Source organism: Nuphar pumila, chromosome 3 (genome assembly GCF_984573655.1).
Source record: "Nuphar pumila chromosome 3, dmNupPumi1.hap1.1, whole genome shotgun sequence".
Taxonomy (NCBI): Eukaryota; Viridiplantae; Streptophyta; class Magnoliopsida; order Nymphaeales; family Nymphaeaceae; genus Nuphar; species Nuphar pumila.
The window spans coordinates 44,680,074-44,692,829 of NC_143251.1; the positions used below are offsets into that span (position 1 = coordinate 44,680,074).

Sequence of the window (12,756 nt, forward strand, 5' to 3'; positions counted from 1 at the left end):
CGCAAGAATCATTTGAATTAAACTTACATTCGGTCAATATGGACTCATTAGGAGTCATATGAAATGAAGCACCAAAATCTAGCATCTAAGAAGTCTTACCATGGTTGTCACTTGTAGACATGGCCACTCCTGAATAAGAAGATGTAACGACCCCAATCCATACCCTTTAAAAACGCGGAATAAATTTTTTATTTTTTTTCTAAGAGATTGTGGAAACCTTCCCAGAGATCTGGGGTCCTCACAGTTCCACTTTCCATTGGATAGCCCATCCACCACAAACGAAGTTGCAATTATCATCCATATCAACCAATTAAAACTCTATTATTAATGAGTAAGAAAATTTCAAAGACAAGGTTTTCTTCAACTGAAAGTAAAGTAACAATTGCAGAAAATAAAAGAACTAAAAGATAAAAGAAAGAGCCACTAAGTCCTCTACTGAAGCTGACAAGCCCAAGTATAACTCATCCATCCCCAGATGCATGTCCAACTTCACTGTTCACCATTTCCTGTGAAAAACCAACAAAGTAGGGTGTCAGAACCGAAATTCTGAGCACAGTTACTTCTAAAGAAAACAGGTGAGAGAAAGAACATGGATAAGATCTCATGCAGTGATTTGAGTGAGTACAGATATAAAATTTTGCAACATTTAATTATCTATAACTACCAACAATTGCATGTGCTCACCAGTCAGGAATAGTAAAACAATACATATATCAGGAACTGAATAATTAAACCTTGTAACATGATTTCAAGAAGTAAATCATATGCTAATACCAAATCATGTCATGATATCAAGAGTGGTTCAAACATGCATGATCTAATGCATAACAGAAAAACGCATAATTATGTGCAATGCATGATTTCTTTTGTTATCTTTCATTTAAATTTCATCTTTCCATATGCATGCCCTATTAAATGCACAACCTTTAAGTTCCTCTTTTTTATTTTTGTGGCCCGCGGATACACCAAACGGGTACAAACCCCGAGGTCAAGTAGGTTCCCAGGGTAGCTTAACACACAATTTGTATTTTATTACTGGGTTCCAACTTAGCCCTCGACCGATATCAGGAAACAGCATCATCCATCGGAACATTAGACCTCCACATCTAATGTCGGGGACACAAGGGACACCCCACGCCCACAAGTGTCACTTCCTTGGTACCATAAACTCACAGTTGTGACTAACACACCACTCCCGGGTAAAGTAGCGGACTCTCCCTAAAACCGTGGCCAGGAGAAGAACCTCAATATCGGGTTCAGGGGCAACAACGCACACGGAGTTTTTGTATCCTCACAGTCTCCCCAAGACCGGATAACTAAGATTCTCATACTCCAGATGAGATATCCCAGAAGGTATATTACACTGTTCTTATTCATTATATTTTTATTTAATTTCATTCTTTAAGTTTGCAACACAATAGGCAAAAGTAAAGTGAAAAACCCGCATCCTCCCTTGCGGGGACCCATTCGGGACTCCAGCCCGTATCAACCACTAGAACAGTGTAGTAGTGTGCCAAACCATCCTATGTGGTTCAAGTGATGCAGCTAAAAACATATATAAAAGAAAACCCAACCCACGGCTCTCCAGGCCGATGATGGTCCATTTAGGCCATCGAGGCATTACATCACAAAACAAAAATAGTGTTTTATTCATAACACTAAGCTAAAGTGCCAAAAGCATGTGCACTTATGAAAATCATAAACCCAAACATACGCATGTCATAATGCATTCATATGCATTTTCAATATGTGTGTATTACCTACATCACATATTGAAAATGTACGTTGTCATTCCTTGATTAATTTTATTATCATGTGAACACCCGTGCATGTAGATTCAAGCAATAAAGCATTAGTTTCATGATTGCTCATGCCCATGAAAACAACTAGACAACGATATCCAATCAAGCATATCAAATCAAGTCTAAGCCTATTGGCATTTTCATTCCCCTGTATGCAACGAGCCAGGTCTAACATGAATAGCTAGTATTCTGAAAAATTAAAGTGCTAGGCTAAGCTTCCATATGAGCTACCCTAAACATGAACAAGGATTCCATCGACCTGTCATTTGTCCACAAGCATGGGCAATTAAGGAAATGACATTTATCATACTTTCCTTTGTAAAAATATAGTCAAGCACCATTCGGCTGGGCTGGGCAGGGTACCACCCAAATTTCAATATCATGCAAAAAATTTCATGCATGAGCATGATTAACAAAGAACCAGCCATTATGAGTGCCAAAACATGCCTACCCAAAAGAAAGTGTTAAGTATATAAGTTAAGAGAACCTGTGACCAAAAAAAATTTAAAACAGCATATGTACATATCTTGTACAAAAGGAAAGGAAATGTACATATATATATAGAGATATATATTTTGCTCCATTACGACACATTTCTCTAATAAGAATATAACTCGTATTTACATGGCACCACCATGGTTCACCTGAACCGCAAGCTCAAATAAGAACTTATTTTACTAAAATCATAAGTAACTTAAACTCAACAAATGTTGTGCTTGAACTTGACACCAATAAGTTTCTATCATTACAACTAATTAAAACTAACACAGAACTTAACACTGAAATCAATTATTTTGCTAATTCATATACGGGAACAAGTAAGTCTCACATATTAAATCTGAAACAAAGGTAATATAGGAATTTAGTTCAAATTACAGGAATCAAAAGCAGCTACCTTCACCACGACTTAGCTAAACAGTTTCCTTTGATAAATAACCCAGACTATTTCAAAACAGAATTTTATTTCTGTTATATACTTAACAGGACCTCACTGTAACCTGGAATATATGTAACAGGATTTGATTTTCATCTAATATGTTGAAAACAGAAATCATAAACTAAATCCTAAGTTTACATTGTATAAAAAAAACTACAAACACCAATGATGTAGAGTACAACACATGTGATTGGTCTTCATATGCAAGAGATGTCATCACAAAAATATATCTAACTATGGATCCATTCTTAAGAACATCAGTTCATTCATTTATACCATCACGACTTCAGCTAACATGATTCTAAAACAGACAGATATACTCACAAATTTTACTCGGTAAAAGATATATAATAACAAAGACTCCATTATGTTAAATTGCAAAACTTTAGATTTACACGGACCAGAAAGTTCTCATTTAAAGTCCCACTTGGCAAACAATCAGCTTATTTTTTTCTTTTGAGCAGAGTAGCATAGTGACAAATATGCAGTAAGGTCTTATTGCTATTATGGGTTTGGGATTTCACCCAGAACGATATCCCCAAACAGAATTTAACATGTATCATGCCTCAATTCCAAAACAAGAAAACCCAAATCGGCTGAATTGGGGTTTTCGTCAATCATCCCCAAATCCCTCCTTCGTGACAACCGAAAACCCCAAATCAAAGATTTTGGGGTTTTCAGTGTGGGATTTACCAAAACTTTTCCCAAAAAAAAAATTGAAAACTGAGAACCCCACATTAGGAAGATCCGAAACCCCCAAATCACAGAGTTGGGGATTTAGGTTTAGGGTTGATATAAACCCCAAGTCCTACCCTCAAACCCACGCATGGAATCGAACCCATGTTCGATTCCTCAACCCGATTCCAAGGAGCACCGTACCTGTTTTTCCGATGGGTTTCCCGGCGATCGAAGGCTGGAGGCTGACGCTCCTCACTGCTGCCGTGAAGAAAAGTGTTCGCTGGGGGCTGTGGTGGGTGTGGCTGGCCGCAGCTCGCCGGCAACCTCCTCTCCTCCGGCGCACGCACACAGACAGAGAGAACGAGAGAGACGAGGGAGAGAGATGAGGGACTGAGTGGAGAGAGAGGCGAGGGATGGGAAACCCCTAACTCCCCATCCTCCCTTTTATCAGCCCCCCCCCATGCCGTGATGGGGGAGGTCGGTTACGCCCTGCGTAACCCGCCCTTCCCCCCTTTCCTTTTCTGTTACAACAAGATCGGGCAACCCTTATCGGGTTGCCCTTTTCTTTTTAAAAAAAAGGGCTGTCATGGGGTGGGGCTCGGGTCCGAACTCGGGACCCGTAACCCGGCCCCAAAACAATATGGATCCACAAGTGGATCCACTATGGATCCTCGGATAAAATTTTAAAAACTTAAAAATTTTATTCATTTTGAATCTCACATTTTATAAAATCTTAACCCCCACCAAAATGGATCCGCAAGTTGGATCCAACTGTGGATCCTCGAATCCGCTTAATATATATATATTATATTTCTATAGTATTACCAATATTAATATTATTTATTTATGATTATACACATATATATATATATTTAGATATATATAAATATATATATATATATGTACAAGTATATGGATCCCATACCCATCTACGCACCCCCATTGAATGATTATTCTCCGAATTATTTAGTTAATTAAAAATTATTGTACTTATACGTACATATCAAATTTACGAGGTAAATGTATGCGGAAAAACCCCTTTATGGGTCCTGGATCTGTAATTTGGATCTAGGCCCAATTTGCATAATTTTATAAAATTTTCGGGTTTTACAGAAGAAGCTTGAGCTTTAAGCATAGGTTGCAACGCCTCCATTAGTTGAGCTAAAGAGAGCAAACCGATGCATTTAGAGTCATCCACTTCACTCCTTTCAACCGAAGCCCCTCTTTTGTCTTCTTTATAAGCCTCCTCATTTCTTTTGGGACAAAAAAGTTTGGTGTGTCCCGGTTCATAGTAATGGTAGCAAATAATTTTTTCACCTTTTTTAGAATCATGATCACCCCTCTTTTCATAGTTGTTGAGGTTTCTACTATCGTCATTTCTTAAAAAATAAGGTGGTTTATAACTCTTGGTATGATTTTCGGGTTTTGACATAGCAAACACGGATTCTTCATCCTTAGAAGTGGACGGTCTTTTCAATATATTTTCTTCCATAATTAATTCTTCAAGCATTTCAACTATGGAGGGGACCCCTCCTCTATGAAGGAGAGCGGATTTAGTTCCTTCAAATTCGAGCCTAAGCGCATTTATGAATTGATAGAAATGCTCCGCTTTGATTTGATTTTTGCAGAGCAAAACATTTTGTGGGCAATGCCACTTTGGCTCAAGAAGAGTCAATTCATCCCAAAGGAGAGAGAGTGCATTGTAGTACTCTCTTATTGTAATCTCCCCTTGAGTCATGGTCCTTACTTTGTTTTTGACGTTACATATATGTGCAATATCCTTAAAGACTATACAATTCTTTAAGATATTTTCACGCATCACTAGCGAAGTCAAACTTCGCCAAACTAGAACACTTGTGAATGTCCACACTATTGATGAGTCATCCAATAATTTTTGAATAACCCATACATTTCTTCCATCTTTTCTCATATTCGGAAACGACTTTAGCCATTTCCTCTCCTTAAAACACAACTTCTTTTCCATTCTCAATTTTTGTAAGAATGAGTTTAGGGTCCTTTTCGGTGCCGTCAACCAACCCCCAAAGCCCTTTTCCTCATATTTTATGTTTTACTATAGATGCCCACATCACATAAATGGTGTCATTTAGGCATACGGGAATGGAGACTATCACTTCCCTCTCATTCTCCATTTACAATAAGAGAAAAGAAAAGAAGAGAAAGAGAATGCAATACAAGACTTTTTGGAGATGGTTCGCTTCCCGATGTAACAATAATAATTTTGTTGAATTTTGCCAAGTCCATGATCCTCCTCTTGATCACATTTGTCACCGTTGGGACAGCTCCAATAGTCATATGAGTTGTCCCATTTACATAGAGAAAAGTGAAAAAAATAAAAGAAAAACAAAAGTCAAAAATAGGGTACAAAAGAAGGTACAAAATATCAGCCCAGTAAGGGTTGACACCTATTTAATGAAAAGACCAAAATACCCCTAATGAGTATTTCGGTTTATATATATATATATTCGTGTATATATATATATATATATATATTAACAATATATTAACACATCTTAACAAGTGTTTCTTCCATTCGCATTTTTCACAAAATGAGGAGGTTTATAACTTCTAGTATGATTACCGAGCTTTGACATAGCAAGCACGGATTCTTCTTTTAAACCGGATGGTTTTTTCAATCTATTTTTCTCTATAGTTAACTCTTCAAGAGTTTCGACTATGGATGGTACACCTCCTCTACGAAGAAGAGCAGATTTTGTCCCTTCGAATTTGGGTCTAAGCTCATTAACAAATTGCTAGAAATGTCTGTTTTAATTTGATTTTCAAGGAGTTCTACATCTTGAGGGCAATGCCATTTTGGCTCAAGAAGAGAGTGCATTGTAGTATTTCCTAATGCTCATCTCTCCGTGGGTCATCATTTTTACTTTGTTTTGGACATTACATATGTGAGCAATATCTTTTAAGGCTATACATGTCTTTAAGATATTTTCACACATCACTAGCGAAATCAAATTTCGCTAGGCTAGAATATTTGTGAACTCTTCATTTCTTTACAATAAGAAAAAAAGAAAAAAAGACAGGGAAACAAGAGAAATAAAGAAGGATAATACATAATTGAAGAGGTAGTGCGCTTCCCAATGCAACGATCAACGATCCGCCTCTTGGTGTTATCACGATCTGCCTCTTGGTGTTATCACGATCCGCCGGAAACAAGAGAAATAAAGAAGGATAATACATAATTGAAGAGGTAGTGCGCTTCCCAATGCAACGATCAACGATCCGCCTCTTGGTATTATCACGATCCGCCTTTTGATATTATGGAAGTATTGCCTCAAGAACACCAAAGCTTTGATACCATGTAATGAAATGGATCAAAACCAAAATATGTCACTTATGGACTTGCAAGAACACACTTCAATTAAGTATAACACTTGATTGAATAAGCTACAACACCCACACAAGGGTCAAATATCTTTGTTATTGAATGGAAATCCTCTCTTGAGAGAGTTAAAGAATACAAAGCTTTGGGGTAGCTACTTTGGAGCTACCCCAAAAACACAAAAAAAAATAAAAAATAAAAAATACAAAAAAGTAAAAGAAAATAAAAGGTTGTCAGTCCCTAATGAGCTGATGCCTATTACAGTGAAAAGACTGAAATACCCTTGTTGGGTATTTCGGTTTACAATATATATATACATCTTAACAAAAACATCCTTACACAAGAAATTATGTAGACATGACAAGCCAAGCACAAAACTCACTGTGATTGAGATAAGCTGATGTAAAAGAAGTTTTGGTCAAGACCATTCAACTCCTTTCACGATAAGACTAAGATGTGATAAAAAACACTCCCTCAAGGTTTATAGGCATGAGATTAGATCTCCCACATCAAGTATGCCTGACTAAATAATATAGACATTGTCCAACAGGTTATTTTATCCTGTTATTTAAGCTTTCATCATATCCAAATAACATGTGCATGCACATGAACGCACATGCACATTCACATTTAGAGTACCTCTTACATAAATGGGTAGAGATCCCTGAGGATGTTTTTCTTGATACCAGGTTTCTATGCATCTCCCCCATGAACATGGATACTAACCCTTTTCTTACCTTAGTTTCATCTTTGTTCGAACCTAATTGCACCATTACTTTTACCCTATGCCATAAGGACACTTGGCATTTCATCTCATGTTCATATGACACGGCATGTAATACAGTGACACTTTATGGACAGTAGAAATTTCTATCAGATACTGTATTCTTAACTTATTTCTTTCTGTGACCTTGATTGCTTACTCTATGTTTATTTGTATGTATTTTCTTTTAAAATTTGCCATATATTACATTACATTTTAATATTTTATATATATATATATATATATATATATATATATATATATATATATATATATATATATATATCGGTAAGTTGCATAAAAAACTGCTTCAACAGCAGAGCAACTGAATGAGGGGCAGATCAACCAAGATCCCTTACCCTCCTATCATCCTCCCAGCCCTAGCAATACTGAAACATTCATATTGGTTTCGGCAGCGACTATCCGGCTAGCCATTGTTCCATATGGAATGGCGGAACCGTTCTCAGAATGGCAATAAAAAAAGAGGCTAGTTGGTTCTCTCCGGCCGTCAAGTGTAGTCTACTAAAAGAGACTACACGGCTTGTCTATTTATTGTATCATCTTGTGATGCTATATTCATTCAGAATAGGAGCAAAGGGGTAGAATGAGAAGGATTGGCATGCTGCTGCAAATGTACAAAAAACATCCAAGAGGGGTCGGGTCAGATTGTATGAATCAACTGTTTTTTTGGCTGAAAAAGTTCATCAAGGTCAGGGACCATTTTGTAGGATCCCACGAGAAAATAGATTCTTACTAGATGGAGTTCTTTATTGAGCCCACAGTGATATATATATATATATATATATATATATATATATATATATATATATATATATATATATTAGGCCCCATTTCTCGTTCTGCCCCTATAGGTTTTAAGTGTTTTATGATAGATCTGAACAGTTAGATGTGTTTAGCATGATCGATTTAGTGGGAATAAACTCTTGGATCATGTTTTGTTGATGAAGAAACAAGATTTTATGAGCCAGAAAAAACTGGTACCTTCATAGCCATTGATTTTGGATCACCAGAAAAACCTGTATGCAGGTGGAAATCCAAAAGCTGGTTCACACTAAACAAAACCTATAGATCATATCTAAGATGTTAGATGTGAGAAAAAAATACATAAAACTATGATTTTTAAAGGGGCCTAACAAGACCTCATGAAAAGGGGCCCTAAGGAACGCACTATATATATATATATATATATATATATATGTGTGTGTGTGTGTGTGTGTGTGTGTGTGTGTGTCACAGGGACTCGCCAAAAAGCCCCCCACACCCATGTCGACACGATGCGATGCGAGTGTAGCACTCGGTACGGTCAACCCGCACCCAAGGTTATGTGTCAAAAATGGACTTGGTCGAAAAAAATTATCAGAGAGCGGGGTGTTTAGGGCATGACTCCTCCCCTCCCCACCCTCTTTGACTCCTCTTTCGACGGCGACAGTAGGTCTCTCTCTCTCTCTCTTTGTTCCTCCTCTTTTTAATTCTTCTTCTCCGCCTCCTCCTGTCTTTCTTTTTCTTCCTTCTCCTCCTCCCTCTGTTGTCGCCGCCTCCATTCTTTTTTTCTTCTCCTCCTCCTCCCCTCGTTGGCACAAGGGATGAACCCAACAGACATGAGTTCGGTTCTACTGAACCCACCCAGGCCTGGGTTGGGTTCTAAGTTCGGCTAATCTTTTTTATGAATTTTATTTTAATATAAATTTTATTTTTTTAAGAACAAAAATGACAGATAAATGGAAAGGACTCACAAACAAAAAGAAAAGAATTGTGTCATCCTCATCTCCACATGTAAGTTCTACTGCTAGTGCTAGTGTTGTTGTTAGCGGTAGTGGTAGTGGTGGTATTCTCTTCGGCTGCATGTGATGATGGGTCACTATGAACACATGTGAAGAGGTTTGGAAAAACTAGAGGTGAAGGAAATATGAGATTTTGGTGCACTCTTTGTGAGAAAAGTTTTGTTGGGTCTTACACAAGAGTTAAGACTCATTTATTAAAGATATCAAGACATAGCATTTCAAGATGTAAAAAAGTTGATGGAGCAACGCAGAGATGGTACAAAAAAATACAACATACAAGATGAATATGAAAAGAGAAAGAGAATAATTGATTTTTGTGCAATCAATGTACCCTTTCAAACCACCAAAAAGATGCTAAAAAAAAGTAAATGTAGGAGGTAGAGGAATTGATACAAGCATCATTCAATACATATGGAAGATAGGAAATTGATACAAAAGTAAAGAGGTATTTTTATTTTAATTCACTTCCATTTAATAAAATTAGAAATCCTTATTGGAATGATTTAATTACTTCACTGAAAAACTGTAATTTGAGTGGCTATGTACCTCCAAGTTTCAAAAAACTATGAACAACAATTCTTGCCAAACATTAAGAAATTTTTATGGGAACAAAATGGAGTTTCCATTGTTTCTGATGGGTGGACAGATATTCAAAGGTGTCCACTGATTAATTTCATTGGTTCTTCACTTAGTGGGTCAATATTCTTGAAAGCAGTTGATGCATCTAAGCAATATAAAAATATTGAGTATTTGAAGGGATTGTTTATAGAAGTAATAAATGAAATGAGTGATGAAAAAGTAATACGAATCATCAGAGACAAACTCCAGTTTGTAAAAGGGCAGCATTGAGTTTAGAGAGTGAGTATCACATTTTTTGGACTCCCTGTGTAGCATACAATTTAAATTTGGCCCTAAAGAACATTTGCAACCCCAAAGAGGAAGAAGATTCACTTTCATATGCTCTATGTTCATAGATTGAAGAATTAGAAAAAGATGTTGAAAACAATAAGAATTTTGTTGTCAACTACTATCATGTTAATGCCATATTTAATATGCATTTTAATCTAAAATTGTTGAAGGTTATTGAAACACATTTTGCGTCCATCATTGTAATGGTGAAAAGAATCAAAGAAGTCAAGAATGTTTTGATTAACATGATGACTTTTGCGTCCATCATTGTGATGATGAAAAGAATCAAAGAAGTCAAGAATGTTTTGATTAACATGGTGACTGATGATAATTAGATATTTTATAGTGCTGATGATGTTGCCAAGGCTCAAGAAATTAAGAAATGCATTATTGATGATGAATTTTGGGATAGAGTTGTGTTCTTTTGTAAGTTTACGCAACCTATTTAGGAAATGTTGAGAGAAGTTGACAAGAATAAACCCATGCTTCACAAAGTTCATGAAATATGGGATGATTTGATTGAAAATATTCAAGTTGAAGTTTTTAAGCATGAGAGAAAAGATCCTGCACTTGATGATTTAGAATTTTTTAATTATATACATTCAATTTTAGTGAAAATATGGGATATGAACAACACTCATTTGCATTGCACGATACATTCTCTCACTCCCAAACATTATGCAAAGAACTGGCAAGAAAGAGGTGTTGATCGTGTCTCTCCAAATCTAGACCCAGAGTTGTCAAAGCATAGAAATGTGTATAGCAAGACTTTATCGAGAACATATTATAAAGCAAGTTACACAAGAATTTGAAAAAAAAAATTCTGGAAGGTTTTATTGACAGGCATTACTAGCGAGAAAGGAGGATATAAATCCTATCATATGGTAATCAATATATGAATCAGAAACACATTTTCTCCAACATCTTACATTGAGATTGCTATCCTAGTCTGCTATATCATCATGTTGTGAAAGAGATTAGAGCTCATATGTCCAAATCCACAACATCAAGAGAAACAAACTTATTGGCAAGCGTGCAAGGATTTAGTCTTTGTTCATTCCAATCTTCAATTACTTTCGCAAACCAATGAGGAATACATGTACTATTTTGTAAGTGTCATCTTAGTTATTTGACTATTTCTTAGTTCCTTTATTTAAATATGCATGTATTTAACATTTTTAAATTTTAATTATAATGCAGACAAGGATCATCCAAATTTTGGGATGTAAACCCAGAGAAGTATGAATTGGAATGGGAGCATGATCTTTCCACTATAAACATAGACTTAATCGAGCTTACTCTTCCTTCTTATGACGAACTTGATGATGAAGCAGAAAATTATTAGGATCATTACCTCATCATCATATATATTGTGTATGATATACTTTTGGTATGCAATTATGCATTGTTTGCTTTTTTTATTAGTATAATTTACTTATTTTATGTATAACTTGTTTGATTGTTTCATGTTTTCTTAATTCAGTTAGTGTAGCCATAATATATTTATGGTTGATTTAATTATGGTGTTATTTTTTATTGATGAGGAATAGCAACTGTAGATTGTTAATTTGATTTATTGCATGATGAATTGATGATATAATAATTGTTTTTATTTCATTAGTGTTAACTTAAAACTCTGTTAAAAATTATATATATATATATATATATACTCACCCACACCCAAGTTTTTGTAAAGTGTCGCATCATCGCACCCGCACCCACACCTGTATCCGCACCCGTACCTATATGACATATATATATATATATATGGTAACGATAGGGTGCTCCCGAATAACCTACTCCCACCTAATAGAAGCTTCAAATTTTCAAAATTTGAGTGTTTTTGTCGTTGATCAGACCCTATAGATATGATCTACAATCATTATTTAGTGGAAAACAAGTTTTGGATCATGTGATTATGGCATACATGTAGGTTTTTTAAGATCTTAAAAAATCAACGGATAACAATGTACCAAAATTTCATGACAAAAAAAATCTATTTTGATGTCCAAAAAACATGATCCAAACCTTGATTTCTATCAAATAAACTGTGTTAAGTATATCTATAAGGTCAGATTGAGAAGATGCAACCTGCAACTATGATTTATAGTAGGTGCTCCCAGAGCACCAGATCATTACTCATATATATATATATATATATATATATATATATATATATATATATATATATATATATATATATATATATATATATATATATATATATATATATATATCCCCAAGTTATAGTTTTACAAACTTTCATGTCATAATCAAAGGGTGCTGATGTCGTGTCCCATTTTACCTTTGCATCTCCCATTCTGCTATTTTCTTTTTCTAGAATTTGAAGCAGCTATCAGATGGCTTCTCTTTCATCCCACCAAAACCCATATTTTATTTTGTAATGATTTTTCTCAATTTTAATCATCATCAAAACATATTTTACATGAGATACTTATCTATACAAACCAATTAATTAGTTCGCTCTAGTGATACAGCCAATTCATCAG

The 12,756-nt window shown here is 35.5% G+C and overlaps 1 protein-coding gene across 2 annotated transcripts in view; it reads right to left on the minus strand.

Moving 5' to 3' along the window:
* The window catches only part of LOC149842762 (uncharacterized), a 147,565-nt gene that overhangs the window by 17,361 nt on the left and 117,448 nt on the right, over positions 1-12,756 (minus strand). The gene's annotated exons all lie outside the window — the stretch shown is intronic.